A 7,150-nucleotide genomic window follows, 5' to 3' on the forward strand; every position below is an offset into this window, starting at 1 on the left:
AACAAAGTTGTATGTGTAATATGTATGTAAGTTATGATGTAGAATAAGAAGGTGAACACCAGGAATCCACCATCCAGCGTATGCTCTAGAAGACTATATGTTTATTCCCTATCTTATCACCCAGCCTCTATCACAGGCAAAATAAAGGTTTGCAATGCCAGTGGAAAGGAATGGAAAAGAAAGATAACCAAGCACAATGGGATAATTGTCAAGCAACCCTGTGGGTCCACCTATGACTTGCTACAGTAAATTTGTAGTGGCACAGATATTCATGGTTGTCAGATTTTGTTAAGCTACATTGGTAATTCTAGTAAGAAGCCAGCTTGCAGGATTGCAGCAGAATAAGGAGGCTAGGAAGTTGATGGTACATTGAGAGAATACTTCAAATAATTTTCCATGGATTTGAATTCAATAAAAAAAGAAAATCTGGTGAGAAATTGGTCAAGAAACTCTAGGATACTGGAGATTTAATAGACTATTTCAGTTCAATAATAAAATGAAAGGGTAGGTTTAGTGAAAAGCAGGAGGTAAGATAGGAGAATGGTAGGAGTGTTTGGTTGAGGACAGGATATTGAAGACTAACACTTTATAGGCAGAATAGTCCTGAATGATGACCAACATCTCAGGTGTGGTCATCTATTTGTGTTCCTGATATAACATGCAGGTACAGTTTATTCATTTTAAAGGCAAATAATTGTGAAATTACAATGTTGGATGCATTTTTCATATGCATGCTGAATTCATCCAGTATGATTCCAAAGTTATGTTTAAGAGACAGACTCTGAACCAAATGTCTAAATTCTCAATGACTGGGGGTGTCCAAGAGACTCAAATTGCTATCACTTGTAGAAGTGCACCATGCCCTCACTGGGTGTCAAGAGCTTTGGAGAAAGAGAGTTTAAAATAAGTGTGACTCCTTTGGAATTTTTAATAGAGGTTAAGAGGGCTTTATTCCATTGCATGGTTGAGGAAAGATGGAGAGATAAAAAATAGTCTTGCTTAAGAAGACTTACAGAGAAGTAAGTACAGAATAATAGAAAGATGAGAATAGTGAGGAGAGGTGATCAAAAGAAACTGATGCAGGACAGGCAAGCCCCCAAATCGGGGCTTAGCCTGTGAGGGTTCTTTGCTTCACTCAGAAAAAATTCAAGGATGAACCAGTGGTGTTAAACAGCAAGTTTTTTTGAAATGGCAGTGTACAGCAGCAACAGAAGCACTGCTTTTTGCAGAGCAGTGCTACCCCATAGGCAGTGTGCCCAGAATAGCACCTCAGAGGCAGTGCTGTACTTATATTTGTACCCACTTTTAATTATATGCAAACTAAGGGGAGGTTTATGCAGAAATGTATAGGATGATGGACGTAACTTCCAGGTCATTGGGTCATTGCCATGGAAAGGGGCGGTAATTTCCAAGTGTTGCTGTGGCAATGGCCAACTGACGTGGCACACTGGTGGGTGTGTCTTATGGAAAGCCACTTCTGCACCAACCTGTTTTAGCTAGTCCTCAATTTTTGTCTGATGTCTGAGCCCTACCTCTGAAGATTCCTGCCTCCTACCTCAAAACTATACTTTGAAAAGGGCCTTCATATTTCAGGAGCAAGAGTCATGGATATAGTTAACACAATAATTTGATTGCAAATTAGCTTTGGGGCCAGAAGTGGCTGAGAATCTGCAGTGATACTGTTGTGACCTTCCTGCAGAATTTGTCTCTGTTGTACTGGTTTGGATGGTTATCTTCCCAATGGAAACTGAAAGAGTGGAAAATTCTTATTGCATAGATGAAAGTAGTCTTAAATGTGTTCATCCCATAATATGGATTAGATGGTGGATGAAGTGGTCAAGAAGTGATAATTTCCAGAAACAGACTATACTGACACTCAGGAAACCAGTGATATACAAAGTAACCATGCTGGAGGCAGCATCTGAAATATCTGGAACCTCAGGCAGGCTATCCTTCTCCACAACATATTTGTAAGAAAAAGGAGTCTATTTAACCTCATGGGAGAAAATCTAAACTGGATAAATCTTTTCAAAAAAATCTCATCATGGCTTTTGTATTGCTAAACCCAGGACTGCTTTTTAGGTGCAAAAAGATCCTTGGAGTTTCCTGTCTCTGACATAGACTAGGAATAGAGTCAGGTCATACCGTTTCTACCTATCGCTCACTTCCCCAGAAGCCAGCCTGCAGAGCAGGAACAGCTTTCCATCCTTTGTTGCTCTTTTCAAAAGAGCATAGAATCACTTCTTTCCTTGAATATATAGAGATTTGTATATATAAACGCAAGTAATCATTATTAAATATTTGTGAAACAGATATAAAGATTCATCAGATCACCATACATTCACATTTTGATGACCCAAGAAAGAAAGAATCCGGTGATAGATCAGTGGAATCTGCCATGAGCAAGTTTCTGCGATTGAATGAAACGCTCTAAATGAACACATCTATGTTCTGAGACATTGAACAAAAGATTCAAAATACTCTGCAATATTAAAAAATAATTAAACAAAAATGATTTTGTAAGATTGATTTCGAAGAGGCTTTTGTTTGGGTTTGTAGTTTTCTTGGCTATTTATTCATTCATTTCTGGTAAGCAATACTTTTACAGATTCACTTTAATGAAGTCAGTTGCTACAAACTTCACATTTCTCTCCTCTGAGATAATTTAATTGACAAATTATTTTCCCTGTGTTATATATTTCAGCCTGACAACAGAAAAGCAACACATGTTAATGTCATAACAAGTGAGACTCTGCAGCTGAGTAGAATCTCATTCCTTGGCTCTCAAGGTGGAAGAGATAGGGTAGGGAGGCTACAGTTGAATATAAGAAATGAAGTAAGTAAAAGCATAGCTGAGAAAACACTACAGCTCTCTCAGAGAAGAGGTCTCTGGTTATCTAGAAGATGACTTAAAAAAATTAAAAATAATCAAAATGCTGTCAAAGTTGCGGTAAAAACAAGGATTGGAGAAAAGTGATAAAGGATAGAGGCTAATTCAAAGAATATTAAGAGGAATATACTGAGCATAATGATTTAAAAACAACAATTACAACTGTGTTCTAGTCAGTTTTTCAGCTCATTTCTAAGACATAGCTTAGAACATTTTGGGATAGAAGAGGGAGATGGAAATATACATGCAAATAATAGCACTATACAGGAAATACATTCTTAGCATCTGGACATTTACACGTATAATTGATTGGAGGGGAATGATTTGCAGAAACTTCAAGTTTCTGGGACAGTTCTCATTTTTAATATTTTGTTTCACTGACAAACTGTTTAATTGATCAATGTGTTAAGATTTTTCAGAAAAAAAGATGATCATAATTGTGATAGTTATACATTACTGTAATGGAGGAAAAGGAAAATGCTAGAGGACAACTGAAGAAAAAAAGGCCAGATTATTTAAAGCTCACTCGGATTTCTGTTAACACATAGCTACTCACAAAAGACCATGATATCTTTGGAGAAAAAAGGGGGAGTTTTATTTTCTATTAAACTCAGACTGAAGATTGGGGAGATGCATCATTCATGCACAAGGAGGTGGGGTTGGAGAGTTAGCGTTTATAGAGGCAAAAACTGCAGGGCAGGGAGAGGAGTCTGAGGAAAAGTCCTTAAGCCCAAAATCACTAGTCTCTTTTACATGGCTGGTTCCAGGTGGTCAGTACAATAGTGCCAGGTGTTCTGTTGGAGTCAGCTGGGGAATTTCCAGCTGCAGTTGTTTCCAGTAACTGTTCTTTGACTTGCTTGTAGAAAAACAGGTTTTGTAATACTTTCTAAGGACATAGTGTGACTGCTCCGTCACACTGCCATGGTGTCTTGGGTCTCTGCTTTTACTCCCAGATGAGTCAGGGAGTTCATTTTGCCTGTTAACTGGGGGCATTGTTTGATATAGCATAATTCTATTTTCCTTTTACCATCACCATTTAGAAACGTTTTAAAAAGTTGATATGAAAATTTTCTAAGGACTTGAAATATATGTAGATGGTTCAGTTGAGTAAATGGCTACTTTTAACAAAATTAGCTGGCTTTCATTAATTCACCAAGTGTTGTCAGTCACAACAGGATATTTGCAATAAAAATGTTGACATAATTGCTTAAACGATTGACATCACTAAATATGATAACTCTATATATTTGATGATAGAAGAACTGATTGGAAAAGACTGAGTTAGTTTCATTTTCTTTGTTCAGCAAGGCTAGCATTTAATGTGCAAAATTAACACCTTTGCCAGGGGCCTATTTTTCCTTGTGAAAGAAACTCACAGTGACAATATGTGTTGCAAAGCTCATAAAAATCAGCTAGCTGATTTTTATAAGACCATATTAATCAATAATAGAAGATCAAACAGAGTGGAATCTTTCCATCAGATTTTCCTATATTCTTTTGACATAGATTATTGAGTATTGAGTAGTTATTAATATTTTATATTATAAAGTCCATCAATGTTTTGATAATAGTGATGGATCCTCTACTGAGGAAAAATAAATGTATCTGTGAAACATTTTTTACATTTCTTTGAGCCCATTCCTGGACTTCTTCGGGGTTCTTGAATGACAGGTTAAGAATTTTTATTATAGAGTAACATCTGAAATATTACCTTTTTGTGCTTATAAGTAAACTTCACTGTTAATTGTCTCTTCCTACCCTCATGAACTCCTCTTTCTTGATCTTCTTAGCAACAGATCTATTATTTTTGTTTATTAAATTTTAAAGCAGTCAATAAATGTGTTCAGGCATGAGAGATTCTAATGTCTAAGAATCCTCAAATAATAAGCACATGGATCTGAGCACTTCAAGTGTCACTAAGTTACACTTGTTTCAGATTCATCTTTCAAAAATACCATGAGTATTTACGTTTTGTGGAATCTAATCTATGGTTAACATCTGGTAGCATGACCTTTGAGGTAAAAAAAATCCTGGATATAAATCTAAATTCTCATGTACAAGACAAACAAGCACAATTACTATTTATTTTAGCATGACTTTTAGCTTTTGGAATAAGAGAGGTTAAAAAAAACTGTTAAAAGAGTTTAGTTTATTTGGTTTAAAATAGCTTTATTGAGGTATAATTGACATACAATCAACTCATGTATTTAAGTGTACAATTTAATATTTTCTCATACGTATATACCCATGAAACCACAAACACAATCACAATAATAAGCATATTTATTGCCTCTGAAAGTGTTATCTTGCCCTTTTGTAATATATCCCTCTACCTCCACCTGCATCATCCCCAGGCAATTGCAGATTTGATTTCTATCATTATAGATTTGTTGATATTTTGTAGAATTTTTAGTAAATGAAATGATAATGTGTGTATTTTATTTTTTTGTCACCCTGCAAAATTATTTTAGAATTCACCCACGATTTTATTTATATAAATTGTTCATCTGTTTTTTATTATTGTGTGGTAATCCATTGTCTGGCTACATCAGAACATATTTATCCACTCATCTGTTGATGTGTAATCAAGCACAGGCTTAGCTGCTTGCAGCTTGAAAAGCTAATGACAAGGATGAAGTTCCATGAAAGGAAAGTGACTTTGTTTTCCAAAGCTAGCAGTGAGGAGGAAGCTGGATTACACCTCTAGAAACTGCTTCAAAAGGTTGGACTGAGGGCAGGTGTTTAAAAAAAGAAGGCTTGATATGAGAGGCATGCAGGAGTTTTGCAGGATTCAGAGGCCATGTGTCTTGTTCCAACACCTATCTTAAGTTATGGTCACCCTGGAGCAATGGGCTGATACCATCTCAACAGCATCTAGATTGTAGATTATGCATCTTGGGGCAATCTTTAAGAGAAGGAGAGCTCCACAGCTGGGCCTTTATGCTTGGTTCATTTTAAATTGGCCTCTGGAACTTAACAAGCATATAGTAAAGTAAGTGTGCATGGTGTGAGTTTAACAAGCATACAATTAGATGAATGCATATAAGACAAGAGAGCATAAGGTAGAAAGGGAAGGGAGTAGAATTTTGAAGTACATTTCAAGGCTATAGTTTAAGACTAAGGAAAAGGTTTCTGCAGGTTCCTTCAAGTTTACATCTTGAGATCGGGGAAGAAGGAGAAAAATGAGAAAGGAAAAATTAAAAAAAATTTTTTTGAAGCTAAATTACTTGGTTACAATTGGACATATGGGCTGTGTCCCATTTGGGCTATTACAAATAGGCTACTATGAACATTCATTTACAAGTCTGTTTGTGTACATATGGTTTCATTGATCATGAAGTAAATACCTCTGAGTACAATGTCTGGATAATATAATAGGTGTATGGTTAACTTAAAAAAAAAACCCGCCAAACTGCTTTCCAAAGTGCCAGTACCATCTTACATTTCCAATATCAATGTGTGTTCTGGTTGCTCCACAAGTTTATTAACATTTGGTATGATCAGTCTTTTCCATTTCACATATTCTAATAGGTGTTTCATAATATATCAACATTGTTTTAATTTGTACTTTCCTAATGAGTGGTGATGAATATTTTTTCATGTGTTTGTTATGTTTGTCATCTGTATATCTTTTTGGTGAGTTTCCTTTCAAGGCTTTGTCTAGTTTTGATAATGTATTTGTTTATTTTCATCTTACTGAGTTTTGAGAGTTCTTTATGTATTCTGATTATAAACTGATTTTCACATATGTGATTAACAAATATTTTCTCCCAGTCTGTGCTTATATTTTCATTCTTTAATTAACATTGTTTTTGAAGAGCAACATTTTTAATTTTGGGAAAGTCAAGTTTGTCAGTTCTTACTTTAATGAGTCATGTTTTTGCTAATATATTTATAAAATTTTTACTTCACCAAAGGTCACAAAGATTTTCTTCTATGATTACTTCCAAAATGTTTATAGTTTTAGATTTTACTTTCTGTCTGTGATCCATTTTAAGTTACCTTTTGTATGTGATGAAGGTCATGGAACAAAATTTATTTTTCGTATTTATTCCAGCACCACTTGTTGCAAATGCTCTCCTTTATCCATTACATTGCTTTTGAAACTTTGTGAAAAATCAGTTGATTATATGGATGTGGGTCTATTTATGTACTCTATTTTTTGTATTCCTTTAATCTATTTCTCTGGATGCAAATAACACACTATTTTGATTACTGTAATTTTATTATAAATCTTGAACTCAAGTAGTGTTAGTGTCT

This window comes from Hylobates moloch, unplaced genomic scaffold (assembly GCF_009828535.3).
Source record: "Hylobates moloch isolate HMO894 unplaced genomic scaffold, HMol_V3 SCAFFOLD_12, whole genome shotgun sequence".
NCBI classification, from domain to species: Eukaryota; Metazoa; Chordata; class Mammalia; order Primates; family Hylobatidae; genus Hylobates; species Hylobates moloch.